Source organism: Pongo pygmaeus, chromosome 3 (assembly GCF_028885625.2).
Source record: "Pongo pygmaeus isolate AG05252 chromosome 3, NHGRI_mPonPyg2-v2.0_pri, whole genome shotgun sequence".
Lineage (NCBI taxonomy): Eukaryota > Metazoa > Chordata > Mammalia > Primates > Hominidae > Pongo > Pongo pygmaeus.
The window spans coordinates 93,615,066-93,635,580 of record NC_072376.2 but is presented as its reverse complement, the minus strand read 5'-3'; positions in this window follow the sequence as shown (position 1 = coordinate 93,635,580).

Sequence of the window (20,515 nt, the reverse complement as noted above, 5' to 3'; positions counted from 1 at the left end):
AAATACAGGCCAGGACTATGGGTAAGGTGACCTCACAGTTCATTGTTGGGAATACACGTTGCCCTTCCACAGCCTTTTAAGCCTGAGTCTCAGGCTCCTGAATGGGAGACAAAGGCCAGGAATACGTGGCCCTGGCAGAAGGAGGAGGAGGTGCCAGTGCAAACATTGTGGCCAACATGCTGGTCCTCCCAGGGTCTTGCGCAACCTGACATGTTCCAGGCAAGACACTGTGGCTGGCCAGGTGGCTGCATCCTCCAGGGTTCTCACAGAGAATAAGCAGGCTGGGAACCCAGCATAAAGGTGGGCTGAAGTGAGCAATAACGTCTGATCCCTGTCCCTCATCTTTTTACCTTTAAAATGCTCTGTCGCATTGGCAGGAGAGATAACAGAGTGGGTGGTTGAGCAGGACTGTCTGGCGGACAAGGACAGCCCCTGGCTCCTGTTTTTGTTCTTTCTACTATTTTGGACTCTTCTTCTTAGCTCCTTCCTTTCTTACTTCTTTTAGTCTTGCTTCTAAAATGATCAAACTCTTTGTTCTTTTCTGCTTACAAGCATTTTTTCTTTATTCATCCCTTCCAACAGATATTTATTGAGAACTTACTGGATGCCACATACTGGGAACACACTGGCAAATTGAGACCAGGGTTCTGCTCTAAGGAAACATTTTCTAGTGCAGAAAGCGGACAGTAAACAAGTGAACGAATCTCTTTTAGTGAGATTTCTTTCCAAAAATTAAATTAAATCCAATATTCTTTATTAGTTGAGCAGTACTAATAGCATAAGGGTTGCATGAGAGAGACTGGGGGAGAAATCTTGGCTTCCTGGCATCTGGAGCCATACCAGTCACTTGTTCAAATCTCAAGTGGTTGCATTTTTTTAATAAGGTACAGAAGGTCACTTTCCCCTCATTAATAATGTAATATGTGATGTGGAAGGGGGGACAGTTCTGGGAGTCTCAATAAACTCAGCCCACTGCCACTTTGGTCACTCCGTCCTGTAACCCCTCAGCATGCTGCTGGTAACTTTGGTCCAGATCCAAGGCAGTGGTTGAAGAGTAAGCAAAATTACTGGCAATTGGGACATTATATTTCTTCCAGAATGGTAGAATTTTATTTTTATAACCCAGTATCTTTTCTTGCTAAAGACTCAATTTATCCTTCCCTTCATTCATTTAACTCTTATTCATTAAGCACTTACTATATGATTGGTACTGGATGAACAAGGATAGACAAACATATATTCTGTCCTGTAACTTTCAGTATACATAGAACCAGAATTTCTTTTTTTTTTTTTTTTTTCTTATTTTTTTTTTCTTCTTTTATTATTATTTATTATTATTAAACTTAAGGTTTTATGGTACATGTGCGCAATGTGCAGGTAAGTTACATATGTATACATGTGCCATGCTGGTGCGCTGCACCCACCAACTCGTCATCTAGCATTAGGTATATCTCCCAGTGCTATCCCTCCCCCCTCCCCCCACCCCACAACAGTCCCCAGAGTGTGATGTTCCCCTTCCTGTGTCCATGTGTTCTCATTGTTCAATTCCCACCTATGAGTGAGAATATGCGGTGTTTGGTTTTTTGTTCTTGCGATAGTTTACTGAGAATGATGATTTCCAATTTCATCCATGTCCCTACAAAGGACGTGAACTCATCATTTTTTATGGCTGCATAGTATTCCATGGTGTATATGTGCCACATTTTCTTAATCCAGTCTATCATTGTTGGACATTTGGGTTGGTTCCAAGTCTTTGCTATTGTGAATAATGCCGCAATAAACATACGTGTGCATGTGTCTTTATAGCAGCATGATTTATAGTCCTTTGGGTATATACCCAGTAATGGGATGGCTGGGTCGAATGGAATTTCTAGTTCTAGATCCCTGAGGAATCGCCACACTGACTTCCACAAGGGTTGAATTAGTTTACAGTCCCACCAACAGTGTAAAAGTGTTCCTATTTCTCCACATCCTCTCCAGCACCTGTTGTTTCCTGACTTTTTAATGATTGCCATTCTAACTGGTGTGAGATGGTATCTCATTGTGGTTTTGATTTGCATTTCTCTGATGGCCAGTGATGGTGAGCATTTTTTCATGTGTTTTTTGGCTGCATAAATGTCTTCTTTTGAGAAGTGTCTGTTCATGTCCTTCGCCCACTTTTTGATGGGGTTGTTTGTTTTTTTCTTGTAAATTTGTTGGAGTTCATTGTAGATTCTGGATATTAGCCCTTTGTCAGATGAGTAGGTTGCGAAAATTTTCTCCCATTTTGTAGGTTGCCTGTTCACTCTGATGGTAGTTTCTTTTGCTGTGCAGAAGCTCTTGAGTTTAATTAGATCCCATTTGTCAATTTTGGCTTTTGTTGCCATTGCTTTTGGTGTTTTAGACATGAAGTCCTTGCCCATGCCTATGTCCTGAATGGTAATGCCTAGGTTTTCTTCTAGGGTTTTTATGGTTTTAGGTCTAACATTTAAGTCTTTAATCCATCTTGAATTGATTTTTGTATAAGGTGTAAGGAAGGGATCCAGTTTCAGCTTTCTACATATGGCTAGCCAGTTTTCCCAGCACCATTTATTAAATAGGGAATCCTTTCCCCATTTCTTGTTTTTGTCAGGTTTGTCAAAGATCAAATACTTGTAGATATGTGGCATTATTTCTGACGGCTCTGTTCTGTTCCATTGATCTATATCTCTGTTTTGGTACCAGTACCATGCTGTTTTGGTTACTGTAGCCTTGTAGTATAGTTTGAAGTCAGGTAGTGTGATGCCTCCAGCTTTGTTCTTTTGGCTTAGGATTGACTTGGTGATGCGGGCTCTTTTTTGGTAGAACCAGAATTTCTAATCATTCAGAGGCTAGGCCACTCATGCAAACACATGAATGTAGTTGAGTACTATTGCAAGCACAGTGGTTACTAACATTAGGCCTTAGTGTTGAGTGGACAGCAGAGAGTAATGAGGTCAACGGCAATCTAGAGAGTACTCTCCCAATCTAAAGGAGCTGATGTTAATAACTCTAGCATATCATTGCTATGTAGGAATGAGGGCCCAGTGTTGCTTAATCTTTAGCTTTTTGAAAGAAGTAGGAAATCTACACTGTTATATAAAATATACTATTTAAAAAATGTACTCATTTAAATTTTTGTGCGGAACAAAGTGCAATTATTTTAATTAAATGCCTATATTAACAATTAATATATTATATAAGATAGATTTCTTATATATATTTATATAGATAACTCAGATTTTTGTTTGAATCATACCAAACATATCTATATATGTGCACTCTGATTAAGGTGTACACATATACATATAGACAGATATACAGATTTATAAAAATTTTGATTTCAAAATCTGTCTTTAAATCTGTCTATATCTAGATGTCTATATCTATACAGTAAATTTGGCCAGTAAGCGTCTAGCTAGCATTCTCTATTTAGAGTAATAAAATTTAATATCATTATCTACTTTCATGAAAACATAGTCTATCTTTGACTTATTGACAGCTTGTATGAACTTAAAGGGTTTAAATTCAAAGGGCAAGGCAAATTGTGGCAGAGCAAGGGAAGAACAGATAAACAGACACATTCATAAGAAGGCTGTGTGAAGCGTCTCTAGGGTAAAAATGCCATAAGGAGAAATAAAATTCTACCTCGTTAGGTGTCATTGTGTCCTTGGGATCTTCACAAATATGAATCTTAATACCATGGCTTTACCTTCCTTAAACAGAAATGGTCTAGAAAGAAAACAGCGTTCTTGTTGGGGAAGAAAATGATACATACTTAGTAAGCTGGATAAATTTATGAACCAAAGAAATGTAACTGAAATCATTGGGACCTCCTCCCATACCACCTCCTGAGTGAATAATGATTAGATAATTGTTTTTCACTCTAGGCAGAAGCCTTGTCATTAAAACTCATTAGTTGTCTTGCAATTTGCTTGCCTTCTGAAGAGAATTGCTGTGAAAATAGTACCTGAAGGGTCAGCTGGGCAGCACAGGGGCTGGCTTAGATACATGGTAGAACAACGGGAAAGAACATTAGGAAACACAAAGCCAGCACATGTGTTATCACTGGCAATTTAGGACATAGCCTTCCAAACAATAATCCCAAACACTACCTAAAAGAGCAAAACCAGCTGAGAGAAATAGCCCAGATGTTTTCCTCCGCTTGTAAAAGTAAATACCACACAATAAATTGGGAGAGATGACATCAAAGTAGTCCAGGGTCTTAATGGAGTGAAAGATATCCATACAGCTTTTGTGTATTTTCTGCTGTACCATGGCGTGAGCTCCTCTGGATCTGGCCAGCTCATATTGGAAAGTACACATCTGGAAACAGTGTCACAAATGCTCCAAAAGCCAATTCTTTCATTGATAAGTAGTTACTTCTTTAGGAAAAATGAAATAGCACAAGTTTCTCAGTTAGGCAGATTATTTACCTCCAAGAAAAGTAAGGAGTTCCATGTATAATCTAAAATAACAGAACAGAGAGTAATCAAAGCAGACCTTTACTCTTTTGAGGGTAATGACACTTAAAAGCATTTAGAAGCAGACTGGCCTAGGTTTATATGCCAGTTCTAGCATTTACTCAGCTTCCTGATGTTGAGCAGGTTAAAGAACCAGTTAGAACATCGGATATGTCAGAGTCCTTGGTCTGACTTGTTTCAGTGAAGCCAGAGCGCTGATGTGAGATCTTCTGACATTTTGTGGGTGTGTTCTGCTTATATCCTCTTAGATCTCTAACCATTTCCATGCACACCAGCCGGGTTTACAATGGCCAATACCTGCTCTTGGGCTGCTGGAATCCACTTTGCCAATTGAAATACTAGGAATTACCTACCCCCTAGGAGCATCATTACAGATTACTTAAGAGGGTAGGAATATGAATACCCTAGCTCTGCTTCCCCTTAGCAGGATAACTTGGATGTGTGTGTTTTATTCCATTTCCCAGAGCTTCCCAGTTGGATTAAACTCCAGCTGCCCACTGAAGGTAGCTGGCTTAATTGGTGCCTGAAGGTGCCTGTATTGACTGCCTTATTTTCTCCATCTCGTCTATCCCTGGATCTCCCAAATAAACTATGTGTATTCAGTTCTTATTTCAGGGTCTGCTTCTCAAGGGAACCCCACTAACATACACCCCTACTGAACTAATTCCCCCTCTTTAACACTTATATGGAAAGGAAGCACATCTCGAAAGTGAGGGGTACTGCAGATAAACATCAGCTGAAGCTTTTTTTTTTTTTTAAATCAGAATGAAGCTTCTTACTGGATGCATATCCGTGATGACTTCAGAATTACTAACCCTTCACTTGCTCAGTGCCTTCCACATTTTCCTGTGCTCTGCTCTGTATGTAGTGTGGGAGGAATTCAAGTTCAGAATGAACTACTTGGCACTATCCCCTCCCCTCAAACAGAACATGGTGATTGTGGGATATCACAAGACATTTTTGGCTAAAGCAATATAGGGAAGATGAAACTTTTATGTTAAATAGGAGGTTCTAAGATGATATGTAAGTCAAATTTTGGTCTAAGAAAAATTTGAGATTATTTATTAAAACTACATTTCCAGCCTCAAGCCTCAGAAAAACAGATTAATAGGTCTAAGGTGTAAAACCCAAGTATTTGCATTTTAAATAAGTGTATCAGTTTTAAAACCTGATCCCCAAATTCGTTGATGCTCCTTGTGTGGAGAGCTGGATTCTGTCTCCTCTCCTTGACTCTGGGTAAAGTCACTGTTTAACCAAGAGAATATAGTGGAAGGGATGCTGTGCAGGTTTCTGGGCCTAGAATTTGAACAGTAGCTTCCACCTTTTGTCTCTTGGGATACTTATTGTTGGAACCAAGCCACAGTGCTATAAGGAAGCCAAGCAGCGATATGGTGAGGCCCTATGTAGGTTCCAGCCAACCACCCAGCTAACACCCAGCAACAAGCCCAAGACACATGAGTGAGAGAGTGGGCCTGCTGAGGATTCCAGCCCCTGGATGTTAATCACCTTCAAGCAGCACCTGCTGACTGTGTGGAGCAGAGATAAGCCAAGCTTACCAATCCCTGCCCAGATTGATGAATGAATGACTCTTGTTTTAAGCCACTGAGTTTTGGTCTGGTTTGTTAAACAGCAATAATAACAAGAATAACAACTTATTCAGGTAACTCGTAAGTTTATGGCCCATGTACTTTGAAAAATACTCTTTCTGATAATCAAATGTCAGGAGATTATGCAAAAGGTATGGGGTAAAAACTATTAAAGAAAATAATGTGTTTTTTTCAAGATGGCTGACTTAGTGACATCAGATGGCAGTTCTACTTGGAAAGAAGATCAAAGTTACTGGTGAATGGACAAGTTTCAAATGGAAAACTGAGGGAAGAGAACCAGAACCTGTCAGAAAGTGCAAAGGAAAAAGCTGGGCTGCAGAAAAGGAAAGTAGTAAGAATATGGCAGAGATCAGCCCCTGAGGAATGTGGAGCCCTGCAGAAAGAGTAGGTGGGAGTGCTTCTCTGCTTCCCTCACCCCTCTGACAATCTGCTGACCACCAACTGTTGGGAAGCCCCTCTCCCCTGGTGACCCTGAGCAATGCTGTTAGTGGCAATTTGGGAACTTTCCAGGGACAGAGACCTGGGTGGCCAGCTCGTGTAGGTGTGCCCACACTCTCTCATACCTGAACTGAGACAGCAGGTGCCATACTGGTTGTGCACCCATAGTGGGCCACTGCCCTGGCCAGGGATTCTCTGCCATTGAGTCACCACACCACCATACCTAACAACCTGCTTGGACTTTGGCAAGCACAGGGGACAGTGGGTCTCCAGGAAACTGCAGAATCCCTGGAAATCTAATGGTCTGCATGGGCCCCCCTAAGGGAGGGGGGAGTACAGCCCACCAGGGCCTCCCTTGGGACAAAGGAAACAGAGGTGTGATGGCAGTCAATGAAGGGGACAGCACTGATGCCTAGAAATGGAAGTGGAGAGGGGGACTTGTTCTGCCCACCGCCCCACTCCCATCCTCTTTTGCAGACACAGCAGTAGCTCTTCTCACTGAGGGTGAGTGTGTGGACATGTGGAGAAAGCATTTTTGTGCTTTTCATGCCAGGTCCACCCCCCACTGAAATTGACCCTATGCCACTTGGATGCCAAAGGACTGGACCCAGCTACTCCTCCCTTTGCAGAGTGGCAATGTCTTGGCAACAGAGGACAGAAAATTTATGGAGCTGCCTGCTCTGGACTGGGGGAAGGGGCAAAGCCTCTTCAACTCATTTTGGCGGTAGCCATCAGAGGGGCATATCCGTGTCCTGCAGCCACACTGTGGTCAGGAATCAAAGGTCACAGTCTTTATGAGTTGAAGTTCATAAGTCCTGTGACAGGAGCATGATAGGGAAGTGGGTTGCATTCCTGCCTGCTCTGGATGAGTAGCTGGTGAATCCCTCCTGCTCCTTCCTCGAAGACCTTGGCACATCTCAACAAAATCTCTTCCTACCGCACTACCCTGCATCAGAGAAGGTGTATTCTTTTTTATTTATTTATTTTTATTTTTATTTTTTATTTTTTATTTTTTTTGATATCCAATATATCATGCTTTATTATTTACAAGAATCTAATCAGACATAATGCAATTTATCTCTGTGACCACAGGCCTCTTCTAAACAGAATCTCCTAATTGAAATATTTTTGGGTTTCTGCTGTTTTTATTATTATTATTATTATTATTATTATTATTATTATTATTATTATTATACTTTAGGCTCTATGGTACATGTGCGCAACGTGCAGGTAAGTTACATATGTATACATGTGCCATGCTGGTGCGCTGCACCCACCAACTCGTCATCTAGCATTAGGTATATCTCCCAATGCTATCCCTCCCCCCTCCCCCCACCCCACAACAGTCCCCGAAGTGTGATGTTCCCCTTCCTGTGACCATGTGTTCTCATTGTTCAATTCCCACCTATGAGTGAGAATATGCGGTGTTTGGTTTTTTGTTCTTGCGATAGTTTACTGAGAATGATGATTTCCAATTTCATCCATGTCCCTACAAAGGACATGAACTCATCATTTTTTATGGCTGCATAGTATTCCATGGTGTATATGTGCCACATTTTCTTAATCCAGTCTATCATTGTTGGACATTTGGGTTGGTTCCAAGTCTTTGCTATTGTGAATAATGCTGCAATAAACATACGTGTGCATGTGTCTTTATAGGAGCATGATTTATAGTCCTTTGGGTATATACCCAGTAATGGGATGGCTGGGTCAAATGGAATTTCTAGTTCTAGATCCTTGAGGAATCGCCACACTGACTTCCACAAGGGTTGAACTAGTTTACAGTCCCACCAACAGTGTAAAAGTGTTCCTATTTCTCCACATCCTCTCCAGCACCTGTTGTTTCCTGACTTTTTAATCATTGCCATTCTAACTGGTGTGAGATGGTATCTCATTGTGGTTTTGATTTGCATTTCTCTGATGGCCAGTGATGGTGAGCATTTTTTCATGTGTTTTTTGGCTGCATAAATATCTTCTTTTGAGAAGTGTCTGTTCATGTCCTTCGCCCACTTTTTGATGGGGTTGTTTGTTTTTTTCTTGTAAATTTGTTGGAGTTCATTGTAGATTCTGGATATTAGCCCTTTGTCAGGTGAGTAGGTTGCAAAAATTTTCTCCCATTTTGTAGGTTGCCTGTTCACTCTGATGGTAGTTTCCTTTGCTGTGCAGAAGCTCTTTAGTTGAATTAGATCCCATTTGTCAATTTTGGCTTTTGTTGCCATTGCTTTTGGTGTTTTAGACATGAAGTCCTTGCCCATGCCTATGTCCTGAATGGTAATGCCTAGGTTTTCTTCTAGGGTTTTGATGGTTTTAGGTCTAACATTTAAGTCTTTAATCCATCTTGAATTGATTTTTGTATAAGATGTAAGGAAGGGATCCAGTTTCAGCTTTCTACATATGGCTAGCCAGTTTTCCCAGCACCATTTATTAAATAGGGAATCCTTTCCCCATTTCTTGTTTTTGTCAGGTTTGTCAAAGATCAGATAGTTGTAGATATGTGGCATTATTTCTGATGGCTCTGTTCTGTTCCATTGATCTATATCTCTGTTTTGGTACCAGTACCATGCTGTTTTGGTTACTGTAGCCTTGTAGTATAGTTTGAAGTCAGGTAGCGTGATGCCTCCAGCTTTGTTCTTTTGGCTTAGGATTGACTTGGCGATGCGGGCTCTTTTTTGGTTCCATATGAACTTTAAAGTAGTTTTTTCCAATTCTGTGAAGAAAGTCATTGGTAACTTGATGGGGATGGCATTGAATCTGTAAATTACCTTGGGAAGGATGGCCATTTTCATGATATTGATTCTTCCTACCCATGAGCATGGAATGTTCTTCCATTTGTTTGTATCCTCTTTTATTTCCTTGAGCAGTGGTTTGTAGTTCTCCTTGAAGAGGTCCTTCACATCCCTTGTAAGTTGGATTCCTAGATATTTTATTCTCTTTGAAGCAATTGTGAATGGGAGTTCACTCATGATTTGGCTCTCTGTTTGTCTGTTATTGATGTATAAGAATGCTTGTGATTTTTGTACATTGATTTTGTATCCCGAGACTTTGCTGAAGTTGCTTATCAGCTCAAGGAGATTTTGGGCTGAGACACTGGGGTTTTCTAGATATACTATCATGTCATCTGCAAATAGGGACAATTTGACTTCCTCTTTTCCTACTTGAATACCCTTGATTTCCTTCTCCTGCCTAATTGCCCTGGCCAGAACTTCCAACACTATGTTGAATAGAAGTGGTGAGAGAGGGCATCCCTGTCTTGTGCCAGTTTTCAAAGGGAATGCTTCCAGTTTTTGCCCATTCAGTATGATATTGGCTGTGGGTTTGTCATAAATAGCTCTTATTATTTTGAGATACGTCCCATCAATACCTAATTTATTGAGAGTTTTTAGCATGAAGGGTTGTTGAATTTTGTCAAAGGCCTTTTCTGCATCTATTGAGATAATCATGTGGTTTTTGTCTTTGGTTCTGTTTATATGCTGGATTACATTTATTGATTTGCGTATATTGAACCAGCCTTGCATCCCAGGGATGAAGCCCACTTGATCATGGTGGATAAGCTTTTTGATGTGCTGCTGGATTCTGTTTGCCAGTATTTTATTGAGGGTTTTTGCATCAATGTTCATCAAGGATATTGGTCTAAAATTCTCTTTTTTTGTTGTGTCTCTGCCAGGCTTTGGTATCAGGATGATGCTGGCCTCATAAAATGAGTTAGGGAGGATTCCCTCTTTTTCTATTGATTGGAATAGTTTCAGAAGGAATGGTACCAGCTCCTCCTTGTACCTCTGGTAGAATTCGGCTGTGAACCCATCTGGTCCTGGACTTTTTTTGGTTGGTAAGCTATTGATTATTGCCACAATTTCAGAGTCTGTTATCGGTCTATTCAGAGATTCAACTTCTTCCTGGTTTAGTCTTGGGAGGGTGTATGTGTTGAGGAATTTATCCATTTCTTCTAGATTTTCTAGTTTATTTGCGTAGAGGTGTTTGTAGTATTCTCTGATGGTAGTTTGTATTTCTGTGGGATCGGTGGTGATATCCCCTTTATCATTTTTTATTGCATCTATTTGATTCTTCTCTCTTTTTTTCTTTATTAATCTTGCTAGCGGTCTATCAATTTTGTTGATCCTTTCAAAAAACCAGCTCCTGGATTCGTTTATTTTTTGAAGGGTTTTTTGTGTCTCTATTTCCTTCAGTTCTGCTCTGATTTTAGTTATTTCTTGCCTTCTGCTAGCTTTTGAATGTGTTTGCTCTTGCTTTTCTAGTTCTTTTAATTGTGATGTTAGGGTGTCAATTTTGGATCTTTCCTGCTTTCTCTTGTGGGCATTTAGTGCTATAAATTTCCCTCTACACACTGCTTTGAATGCATCCCAGAGATTCTGGTATGTTGTGTCTTGGTTCTCATTGGTTTCAAAGAACATCTTTATTTCTGCCTTCATTTCGTTATGTACCCAGTAGTCATTCAGGAGCAGGTTGTTCAGTTTCCATGTAGATGAGCGGTTTTGAGTGAGATTCTTAATCCTGAGTTCTAGCTTGATTGCACTGTGATCTGAGAGATAGTTTGTTATTATTTCTGTTCTTTTACATTTATTGAGGAGAGCTTTACTTCCAAGTATATGGTCAATTTTGGAATAGGTGTGGTGTGGTGCTGAAAAAAATGTATATTCTGTTGATTTGGGGTGGAGAGCTCTGTAGATGTCTATTAGGTCCGCTTGGTGCAGAGCTGAGTTCAATTCCTGGGTATCCTTGTTGACTTTCTGTCTCGTTGATCTGTCTAATGTTGACAGTGGGGTGTTAAAGTCTCCCATTATTAATGTGTGGGAGTCTAAGTCTCTTTGTAGGTCACTCAGGACTTGCTTTATGAATCTGGGTGCTCCTGTATTGGGTGCATATATATTTAGGATAGTTAGCTCTTCTTGTTGAATGAATCCCTTTACCATTATGTAATGGCCTTCTTTGTCTCTTTTGATCTTTGTTGGTTTAAAGTCTGTTTTATCAGAGACTAGGATTGCAACCCCTGCCTTTTTTTGTTTTCCATTTGCTTGGTAGATCTTCCTCCATCCTTTTATTTTGAGCCTATGTGTGTCTCTGCACGTGAGATGGGTTTCCTGAATGCAGCACACTGATGGGTCTTGAGTCTTTATCCAATTTGCCAGTCTGTGTCTTTTAATTGGAGCATTTAGTCCATTTACATTTAAAGTTAATATTGTTATGTGTGAATCTGATCCTGTCATTATGATGTTAGCTGGTTATTTTGCTCATTAGTTGATGCAGTCTCTTCCTAGTCTCGATGGTCTTTACATTTCGGTATGATTTTGCAGTGGCTGGTACCGGTTGTGCCTTTCCATGTTTAGCGCTTCCTTCAGGAGCTCTTTTAGGGCAGGCCTGGTGGTGACAAAATCTCTCAGCATTTGCTTGTCTGTAAAGGATTTTATTTCTTCTTCACTTATGAAGCTTAGTTTGGCAGGATATGAAATTCTGGGTTGAAAATTCTTTTCTTTAAGAATGTTGAATATTGGCCCCCACTCTCTTCTGGCTTGTAGGGTTTCTGCCGAGAGATCCGCTGTTAGTCTGATGGGCTTCCCTTTGATGGTAACCCGACCTTTCTCTCTGGCTGCCCTTAACATTTTTTCCTTCATTTCAACTTTGGTGAATCTGACAATTATGTGTCTTGGAGTTGCTCTCCTCGAGGAGTATCTTTGTGGCGTTCTCTGTATTTCCTGAATCTGAATGTTGGCCTGCCTTGCTAGATTGGGGAAGTTCTCCTGGATAATATCCTGCAGAGTGTTTTCCAACTTGGTTCCATTCTCCCCGTCACTTTCAGGTACACCAATCAGACGTACATTTGGTCTTTTCACATAGTCCCACATTTCTTGGAGGCTTTGCTCGTTTCTTTTTATTCTTTTTTCTCTAAACTTCCCTTCTCGCTTCATTTCATTCATTTCGTCTTCCAGGGCTGATACCCTTTCTTCCATTTGATCGCATCGGCTCCTGAGGCTTCTGCATTCTTCACGTAGTTCTCGAGCCTTGGTTTTCAGCTCCATCAGCTCCTTTAAGCACTTCTCTGTATTGGTTATTCTAGTTATACATTCTTCTAAATTTTTTTCAAAGTTTTCAACTTCTTTGCCTTTGGTTTGAATATCCTCCTGTAGCTCTGAGTAATTTGATTGTCTGAAGCCTTCGTCTCTCAGGTTGTCGAAGTCATTCTCCGTCCAGCTTTGTTCCGTTGCTGGTGAGGAACTGCGTTCCTTTGGAGGAGGAGAGGTACTCTGCTTTTTAGAGTTTCCAGTTTTTCTGCTCTGTTTCTTCCCCATCTTTGTGGTTTTATCTACTTTTGGTCTTTGATGATGGTGATGTACAGATGGGTTTTTGGTGTGGGTGTCCTTTCTGTTAGTTTTCCTTCTAACAGACAGGACCCTCAGCTGCAGGTCTGTTGGAGTACCTGGCCAGCCGTGTGAGGTGTCAGTCTGCCCCTGCTGGGGGGTGCCTCCCAGTTAGGCTGCTCGGGGGTCAGGGGTCAGGGACCCACTTGAGGAGGCAGTCAGCCTGTTCTCAGATCTCCAGCTGCGTGCTGGGAGAACCACTGCTCTCCTCAAAGCTGTCAGACAGGGACATTTAAGTCTGCAGAGGTTACTGCTGTCTTTTTGTTTGTCTGTGCCCTGCCCCCAGAGGTGGAGCCTACAGAGGCAGGCAGGCCTCCTTGAGCTGTGGTGGGCTCCACCCAGTTCAAACTTCCAGGCTGCTTTGTTTACCTAAGCGAGCCTGGGCAATGGCGGGCGCCCCTCCCCCAGCCTCGCTGCCGACTTGCTGTTTGATCTCAGACTGCTGTGCTAGCAATCCGCGAGACTCCGTGGGCGTAGGACCCTCTGAGCCAGGTGTGGGCTATATTCTCCTGGGGCACCGTTTCCTAAGCCCGTCAGAGAAGCACAGTATTCGGGTGGGAGTGGCCTGATTTTCCAGGTGCCGTTTGTCACCCCTGGAAAGGGAACTCCCTGACCCCTTGCGCTTCCCGAGTGAGGCAATGCCTCGCCCCTGCTTCGGCTGGCACAGGGTGCACTCACCCACTGACCTGCGCCCACTGTCTGGCACTCCCTAGTGAGATGAACACGGTACCTCAGATGGAAATGCAGAAATCACCCGTCTTCTGCGTGGCTCGCGCTGGGAGCTGTAGACCGGAGCTGTTCCTATTCGGCCATCTTGGCTCCTCCCTTATTTTTATTTTTTATTTTTATTTTTAATTATACTTTAAGTTCTAGGGTACATGTGCACAACATGCAGGTTTGTTACATATGTATACATGTGCCATGTTGGTGTGCTGCACCCATTAACTCATCATTTACATTAGGTATATCTCCTAATGCTATCCCTCCCCCCTCCCCCCACCCCACAACAGGCCCCAGTGTGTGATGTTCCCCATCCTGTGTCCAAGTGTTCTCATTGTTCAATTCCCACCTATGAGTGAGAACATGGGGTGTTTGGTTTTCTGTCCTTGCGATAGTTTGCTCAGAATGATGGTTTCCAGCTTCATCCATGTCCCTACAAAGGACATGAACTCATCCTTTTTTATGGCCACATAGTATTCCATGGTGTATATGTGCCACATTTTCTTAATCCAGTCTATCATTGATGAACATTTGGGTTGGTTCCAAGTCTTTGCTATTGTGAATAGTGCTGCAATAAACATACATGTGCATGTGTCTTTATAGCAGCATGATTTATAATCCTTTGGGTATATACCCAGTAGTGGGATGGCTGGATCAAATGGTATTTCTAGTTCTAGATCCTTGAGGAATGGCCACACTGTCTTCCACAATGGTTGAACTAGTTTATGGTCCCACCAACAGTGTAAAAGTGTTCCTATTTCTCCACATCCTCTCCAGCACCTGTTGTTTCCTGACTTTTTAATGATCGCCATTCTAACTGGTGTGAGATGGTATCTCGTTGTGGTTTTGATTTGCATTTCTCTGATGGCCAGTGATGATGAGCATTTTTTCATGTTTTTTGGTGGCATAAATGTCTTCTTTTGAGAAGTGTCTGTTCATGTCCTTTGCCCACTTTTTGATGGGGTTGTTTGATTTTTTTCTTGTAAGTTTGTTTAAGTTCTTTGTAGATTCTGGATATTAGCCCTTTGTCAGATGGGTAGATTGTAAAAATTTTCTCCCATCCTGTAGGTTGCCTCTTCACTCTGATGATAGTTTCTTTTGCTGTGCAGAAGCTCTTTAGTTGAATTAGATCCCATTTGTCAATTTTGGCTTTTGTTGCCATTGCTTTTGGTATTTTAGATATGAAGTCTTTACCCATGCCTATGTCCTGAATGGTATTGCCTAAGTTTTCTTCTAGGGCTTTTATGGTTTTAGGTCTAATATTTAAGCATCATGCTACCTGACTTCAAACTATACTACAAGGTTACAGTAACCAAAACATCATGGTACTGGTACCAAAACAGAGATATAGACAATGGAACACAATAGAGCCCTCAGAAATAATAGCACACAACTACAACCATCTGATCTTTGACAAACCTGACAAAAACAAGAAATGGGGAAAGGATTCCCTATTTAATGAATGGTGCTGGGAAAACTGGCTAGCCATATGTAGAAAGCTGAAACTGGATCCCTTCCTTACACCTTATATAAAAATTAATTCAAGATGGATCAGAGAAGTTGTTTTCAATCTTCATCAGCCCACCTGAGGATGAGCTGGCTTTTATTCTTAAGCACCTCCAGTGTGGCTGCAGGCCATGGATATTGCTTCAGTTCAATAAGCCTGAACTGCACTACCAAATAAAAATCCTGCTGTCAGAAGGGCTTAGTGCTAGTCCGGAGATAAGCTTCTTGAATCCTCCACACCCTCAGCCCTGCAGGAGATAGTGTGTAAGCTCATACAATACATAACTACAACAAACAGCATCTGAGAAAGCACACAGAAGCTATCCACAACTAAGGAACCCAAATAGAGCCTTAGGCCTCTGAAAGCACCCACAAACAAAACCAAATAATCATACACAACATACTCCATGGTCATACCCTCAAGGAAAAAAAGAATAAAAAAATTTAGAAGTCTCATCCAAATGACTGCAAATTCGAAAATAAGAAGGAGCAGCTCCCTCAGATGAGAAAGTATCAGTGCAAGAACTCCGACAATACAAAAAGCCAGAGTGTCTTGACGCCTAGGATTGCACTATCTCTCTAGCAATGGATTTTAATTAAATTGAAAGTCTAGAATGACAAAGAATTCAAAATATGGATTTCAAAGCAACTGAATGAGATCCAAGAGAAAGTTGAAATTCAACACACACAAAAAAACAGAAAAATGACTCAGGACATGAAAGATGAGATAGTTATATTAAGAAAAAATGAAATAGACCATCTGGAATTGAAAAATTTCCTACAAGAATTTCAAAATACAATTGGAAGCTTTAAACAATAGACTAGATAAAGACTAGAAGGAAGAATTTAAGAGCTTGAAGACCAGTCTTTTGTATTAACCCCATCAGACAAAAACAAAAACAAAACAAAAAGACTGAGAAAATGAACAAAGCCCTCAAGAAATAGGGGATTATGTAAAGTGACCAAACCTACACTTTACTGGCATTTTTGGGAGAGAAGATGAAAAAGTAAGAAATTTGGATTATGTAATCAAAGGAATACTTCAGGAAAATGTCCCTAATCTTGCTAGATTGACCAACATTGAGACACGAGAAATTCAGAAAATACCTGCAAGATGCCATAAAAGACAACCATTCCCAAGCATATAGTCATCTGACTGTCCAAGGTCAATGCAAAAGAAAAAATCTTAAAGGCCACTGAAGAAAAGGATCAGATTACCTGTAAAGGAAATCCCATCAGACTGACAATAGAATTCTCAGCAGAAACCTTACAAACCAGAAGAGATTGGGGGCCTAATTTTAGCCTTTATAAAGAAAAAAATTGCCAGCCAAGAATTTCATATCCTGCTAAACTAAGCTTCATAAATGAAGGAGAAATAAAGTCTTTCTCAGGCAAACAAATGCTAAGGGAATTAATCATCACCAGACTGGGCCTACAAGAGATGCTCAAAGAAGTTTGAAACATGGAAACGAAAGAACTATACTTGGTAACATAAAAGCACACATAAGTACAAAGCTCACAAATCGTATAAAGCAATTATGCAATTCAGACTATAAAGAAACTAGGTGACAAAAATATGACAGGAACAAAACCTCATATATCAATATTAACCTTGAACATAAGTGGCCTAAATGCTTAAAAGTGGCAAGTGGGATAAAACAACAACAGCAACAACAAGGTCCAACCTTCTACTGCCTTCAAGAGATACATCTCCATGTGTAATAACACCCATAGGCTCAAAGTAAAGGGATGGAGAAATATCTATCATGCTTGTAAACAGAAACAAAAAAGAGCAGGGGTTGCTATTCTTGTATCAGATAAAACATACTCTAAAGCAACAACAGTAAAAAGAAGGCCATTATATAATGATAAAGGGTTCAATTCAACAGGATTTTACTATCCTCAATATATATGCACCCAACATTGGAGCATCCAGATTCATAAAACAAATATTGCTAGACCTCAGAAAAGAGATAGACAGCCATACAATAATAGTGGGAAACATCAACATACCACTGATAGCACTAGATAGATCATCAAGGCAGAAAACTAACAAAGAAACTCTGTACTTAAATTGAACTCTTAACTGAATAGTCCTAATAGATATATACAGAATACACCACCCAACAACCACAGCATACACATTTTTTTCTCATCTGTGCACGGGACATTCTCTAAAATTAACTACATGCTCAGTCATAAAACAAGTCTAAATAAATTTAAAAAATCAAAATCATTTCAAGCATTTTCTCGGACCACAGTAGAATACAATTAGAAATCAATAGGAAGAGGAACTCTCAAAACCACACAAGTACGTGTAAACTAAGCGAATTGCTCCTGAATGACTTTTGGGTAAATAACAAAGTTAAGGCAGAAGTCAACAAAAATGAAACTAATGAAAATAGAGACACGACATACCAAAACCTCTGGGATACAGCAAAAGCCGTGCTAAAAAGGAAGCTTATAATGCTAAATGCCTACCAAAAGAAGATAGTAAAATCTCAAATTAACAACCTAATGTCACACCTAAAGGAACTAGAAAAATAAGAACAAACCAAACCCAAAGCTAGCAGAAGAAAAGAAATAAAAAAGGCCAGAGCAGAACCAAATGAAATTGAGATAAAAAAACCCACACAAAATGTAAAGTTGGTTTTTGAAAGAACAAACGAAATGGGTAGATCACCAGCTAGATTAACAGAAAAAAGAAAGGAGATTCAAATAAGCATAACTAGAAATGACAAAGTATAATGAGGTGACATTAGGACTGATACCATAGAAATGCAAAAAATCCTCAGAGACTGTTATGAACATCTCTATGCATACAAACTAGAAAACCTAGAGGAAATGGATAAGTTCCTGGAAATACACAACCTCCCAAGATTGAAGTAGAAAGAAATTGAAATCTAGAGCAGATCAATAACAAGTTATGGAATTGAATCAGTAATGAAAAAATCTTCCCACCGAAAAAACTACAAAAAGTCCTGGACCAGATGGATTTGCAGCCACGCTCCACCAGATGTACAAAAAAGGGCTGGTACCAATCTTACTGAAACCATTCCAAAAAAATCAAAGAAGAGGGCTTCCTCCCTAACTCATTCTACAAAACCAGTATCATACTGATACCAAAATCTGGCAAGGACACAACAACAAAAGAAAACTACAGGCCAATATTCCTGATGAATATAGATGCAAAAATCCTCAGCAAAATACTAGCAAAACAAATTCAGCAGCTCATCAAAGGGATAATTCATCATGATCAAGTGGGTTTTATTCCTGAGATGCAAGGATGGTTGAACAAATGCAAATCAATAAATGTGATTCACCATATAAACAGAATTAAAAACAAAAACGGTATGATCATCTCAATAGAGGCAGAAAAAGCACTTATTAAAATCCAACATCCCTTCATGATAAAAATTTTCAACAAAATGAAATCATATCCTCTGCAGCAACATGAATGCAGCTGGAGGCCATTATCCTAAGCAAGTTAATGCAGAAACAGAAAACCAAATACCACTTGTTCTCACTTATAAGTAAGACCTAAATATTGGGTACTCATGGAGATAAAGATGGCAACCGTAGACACTGGGGACTACTGGAAGGGGGAGAGTGGGGGGGGGCAAGAGTAGAAAAACTGTTGTGTACCATGCTCAGTACCTGGGTGACAGGATCATTTTACCCCAAACCTCAGCATCATGCAATACACCCAGGTAACAAACCTGCACATATACTCCCTGAATTTACAATAAAAGTTGAAAAAAATCTTCAACAAACTAGGCCTTGAAGGAACATACCTCAAAATAATAAGAGCGTGACAGACTCATAGACAACATCATTCTGAATGAGCAAAAGTTGAAACCATCCCCCTAAGAACTGGTAAAAGACAGGGATGTCCACTGTTACCACTTCTATTCAATATAGTACTGGAAGTGCTAGCCAGAGCCATCAGGCATGAGAAAGAAGTAAAAGGCATCCAAATAGGAAAAGAGGAAATCAAATTATCTGTCTTCACTGATGACATAATCCTATACCTAGAAAACTGTAAAGATTCCTCCGAAAGACTCCCAGACCTGATAAATGACTTTAGTAAAGTTTCAGGATACAAAGTCAACATACAAAAATCAGTAACATTTCTATGTACCAATAATGGTCAAGCTGAGAAACAAATCAGGAACTAATCCTATTTACAATAGCCACACACACACAAAAACTACCAAGCAATACATTTAACCAAGAAGGTGAAAGATCTCTACAAGGAGATCTACGAAACACTGATGAAAGAAATAATAGATGAACAACTAATGGAGAAACATTCTGTGGTCATGGATCGAAAGAATCAGTATCATTAAAATGACCACACTCTGCAAAGCCATCTGTAGATTCAATGTGATTCCTATCAAATTACCAACATAATGTTTTACAGAATAAGAAAAAAAAAAATCATATGAACCAAAAAAGAGCCCAACTAGTCAAAGTAATCTTAAGCAAAAAGAACAAAGCCAAAGGCTTCAAACTATACTACAAGTCTATAGTAACCAAAACAATATGGTGCTGGTATTAAAAACAGACACATAGATCAATGAAGCAGAATGGAGAACTCAGAAATAAAGACACACATCTACAAACAACTGATCTTTGACAAAGTCAACAAAAATAAACTATGGGTAAAGGACATCCTATTCAGTAAATGGTGCTGGGAATACTGGCTAGCCATATGCAGAAGAATGAAACTGGACCCTATCTCTTAGCATGTACAAGAATTAGCTCAAGATAGATTAAGACTTAAATGGAAGACTGAAACTACAGAAGTCCTAGAAAAAGCATAGGAAAAATTCTTCTTGACATTGGCCTCCACAAATAATTTATGACTTAAGACCTTAAAAGCAAATGCAACAAAAACAAGAACAGACAAATGTGACTTAATTAAATTATAAAGCTTCCACACAGCCAAAGAACTATCAATAAACAACCTATAGAACTGGAGAAAATTTTTGCAATCTACCCATCTGACAAAGGTCTACTATCCAGCATTTATACAGAACTTAAGTTTATAAGAAAAACACAACCCAGTTAGAAAGTGGGCAAAGGACATGAACAGATACTTTTCAAAAGAAGACATACAGATGGCCACAAGCATATGAAAAAATGCTCAACATCACTGATCGTTAGAGAAATGCAAATCAAAATCACAGTGAGGTACCATCTCACACCAGTCAGAATGGTTACTATGTAAAAGTAAAGAACAGCAACAACAAACACATGCTGGCAAAGTTGCAGAGAAAAAGGAACGCTTGCTTATACATTGTTGTTGGGAGTGTAAATCAGTTCAACCATTGTGGAAGACAGTGGCAATTCCCCAAAGACCTAAAAACAGAACTGCCATTTGACCCAG